This window comes from Amblyomma mixtum, chromosome 10 (genome assembly GCF_055824585.1).
Source record: "Amblyomma mixtum isolate Tamu chromosome 10, ASM5582458v1, whole genome shotgun sequence".
Lineage (NCBI taxonomy): Eukaryota > Metazoa > Arthropoda > Arachnida > Ixodida > Ixodidae > Amblyomma > Amblyomma mixtum.
This window is the reverse complement of record NC_143021.1, coordinates 51830239-51833610: the sequence shown is the minus strand read 5'-3', so window position 1 is coordinate 51833610 and position 3372 is coordinate 51830239. Positions and strand designations below refer to the sequence as shown.

At 48.0% G+C, this 3372-nt stretch overlaps 1 pseudogene; it reads right to left on the bottom strand.

Annotated features, from left to right (window-relative positions):
- Positions 1-202: 202 nt before the first annotated feature.
- Positions 203-1275, bottom strand: LOC149325784 (uncharacterized; annotated as a pseudogene).
- Between the last annotated feature and the right edge of the window lie 2097 nt (positions 1276-3372).

The following is a 3372-nucleotide window of genomic DNA, read 5'->3' as shown; positions in this document are numbered from 1 at the left end:
GGGCTCAGTACTTTTCGGAGGCGGCGTCGTAGGGTTGAACTCATGACGGATACGTGCGCGCCTGTATCGATCGGGGCTCTCACAGGCACTCCATCGACATAAATGGCGAGGAAATTATGGTGTGCGCGAAGGGCTAATCGAGGATTTTGGGACTGGGGCTGTACTGCAGCTACTGCAGCATCACCTCCAGGCACTGCAGCGTCTATTTATCAGCTTGCAAGCGTCCGTAGGGGCCAGGAGAGGAGCGACGGTGTTGCAGTGAACGAGACTGTCGAAGCAGGTGGGACGGGGAGCGGCTGAAGCGGGGAATCTGGCCGTCGACTGTAGCACTGTGCTGGGCTGGAGGGGGCGTGTAGTGGCGGGGCTATTCGTTGTCGTGGTGGGACCTTAGAGGACGGTATGTGCTGCGACGGGACCAATAATTTCGACAGTGACGGGAGATGTGGCCACTGCGGTGGCAGAGGAAACAAATGGGCCTGTGGTTGGTTCTCCGCCAGTCGTTAGGGTTTCGCCGACGTGGAGTGAAGTACGAAGGTTGTCCAGGAGGAATCGCAGTGATTTCGGATGGTGGTGAAGGCCGTACGGGGCTGACGTGCTGGAGGCCAAGGTTTTCAAGCTCTTGGCGGACGATGGCTTGTACCAGAGAGATTATAGGCAAGCGGTTGTCGCCATCATGTAGATGCAGGGGGGGGGGGGGGGGGGCAGGGGACATAGCTTCGAGCTCATGTCGGATGATGCGGGTCACATTTTCTGGAGGCGCTGGAATTTCCCAGTGCCCAGGTCTTCACATGAGGAAGTCGCAGCCGTGTTGGGGAGCCGTATGTACAGCTGGCTAATACGCCTGTTTTTGGCTTCTTCGAAGTGTCGACATTCCTTAATAATTCCGTCGACTGTACTGAAGTTCTTGTATACGAGGAAGTTGAAGGCATCGTCGGCGATTCCCTTCAACACGTGGCCGACTTTTTCAGACTCGGGCATGTTGCCCTCTGTCATGTTGTGACAGAGCGCCAACACATCCTGAATGTAAGACACATAGGACTCCGTAGAAGTTCGAGCTCGGGAGGCGAGGTCCTTCATAGCGGCAAGCGTTCGGCCGAGCGGCCGTCCAAACAATTCGCGCAGTTTCTCTTTGCACACGTCCCAGCTGGTCAGATCGTCTTCGTGGGTCTCATAACAGACCCGGGCGGTGTCAAAAGAACAGCTGCGAGCGGCACCGAGAACACAGTCCGAACTTTGTTGTCGTGTTCGACTCCTCCCACTCGTGCCATCGCTCATTGTCGTCGTCGTCTACCCGCTTCAATATATATAACAGCTGCACAGCTACCATAGTCCTCCATGAAGTCAGCAATAAAATTCCACCATAGAATGGTGTCAGGCATGGGGACACGATCGCGCCAATGCTATTCACCACCTGTTTACTGGAGATGCCTGAATTGGGAACAAATGGGGAAAAGACATAATGAAGAATACCTAAGTTATCTGCGATTCACTTACGACATTGCCTTGCTAAGTGATTGAGGACATGAACTGCAAAGTACTATCAATGAGTTAGGAAGGCAAAACAGAACGGTGGATTTACAAAAAAATATACAGAAATCCAAAGTAATGTTCAGCAGTCTAACAAGGGAACAGCAGTTCCCACTTGGTAGCGAGGTGCTGGAAGTAGCAAGAGAATATGTCTACTTAGGGCAGGTAGTCACCGCTGATCAAGATCAGGAGAGGGAAATAACTGTAAGAATGAGAAAGGGGTGCAGCGCATACGGCTGGTTCTCTGAGATCAAGAATGGCAGTTTAATAATATCTCTAAAGAGAGTAGTTTACAACTGCTGTTACTTATTTATTTATTTATTCAAGTTACCCCTAAAGGCCCTCCAGAAGAGGGCATTACATAGGGGGGGGGTACAATCATAAGTAATCGCGATACATTTTAACAAGTAAGTGTAACAAAAAAACGTTAATTAAAACATAAGGCATCACACAAAAAAATTGAACACTGACAAAAAGAGCAAACATTTACACGTAACCGTCACAGCGAAGAAGCTCTTGGAATTTTTTATTGTCAGTTTCTGTGGCGATGACTAATGGCAAACAATTCCATTCAGTGATAGTACGGGGAATAAATGAATTCGCATAAGACGATGAATGACAGTTTACGCGTTTAACTTTGAAAGAATGATCACGGCGTGGAAAGAGAGCATCAGGTGACTGAAACAAATCACGGCGAAGTGATGGGTGGTGATAAAGCTTGTGGAAAAGGGTTAAGCGGGCAAATTTACGGCCTTTTTTCAAAGATTATCACATCAAGCAATAAGTCTCTCGTTGCCGCACGGAAGAACTGCCTGCGAATATGCCTGGGCCTCCCAAAGGGTTCCTCGGCATCAGGAAGAGTAGCGGAGGCAGGATGTCTCCCACTAGAGGTGATTGCCGCCCAGGAAACTATGCGTACCCATCTCCGCCATGTTCTTCAAGGGGAGAAGCACTTCCTGAACCGTGTCCACCTAACTTACAGCAACTCTAGCTTTGGCCAGGCAGTGCAGCGCCTGCCCATCCCTACTATTAATCAGCCACAGAAACTACTACCTCTGGCCTTTCCTCCATGGACACTCTCTCCTCTAAAGGTGAAGAAGTTTGTTCCAGGTGTGAATGCAAAGAGCCGCAGCTCCTACATTTCTTGCAGAGCTTCATGATACCATTAATGTCATCGTAACACGTTACCCTTCGTCATCTATCTTTCTGTTGGGTGATTTTAACTTTCCGGGCATCGACTGGTCCTCGGTGCAACCATCCTCATCTTCGACACTATGCAAGGAATTCACTAATTTATGCTCACTGTTTAATCTTATCCAAATTGTTACTCAGCCTACAAGAATTACTGAAGTTACAGCAAGTACATTAGAGCTTGTACTAACAACACGCCCAGAACTGTGTTCAGAAATAACCTACATGCCCCAGTTAAGCGACCATTCGTTGCTCAATTTTTCTGTGAACATTCCTATACAAAAAACTCCGAGTCACACTAAAATAATACGCATGTATCACAGCGCTGACTTCAACAAAACTAATAATGAACTAGATTCTTTCCTGGCCACCTTTTTGACGAATTCGACTCGCGATCAGTGAACACAAAGTGGCTTTTATTCAAGAACAAAGTTTTAGATCTCACCAGTCGCTTCATACCTACTCGCGTAATATCTTATCACCTGCATGCGCCATGGTATAACACACATCTTAAGCGCTTGTCTAACATTAAGAAACGCTTTTTCCGATCAGCTAAAAAATCACGCACTGAACATCATTGTTGCCGTTATCGCTCTGCAGCTTACACTTACAATTCTGCGCTAAAAAACGCTAAAGCAAACTACTTGAATAGCA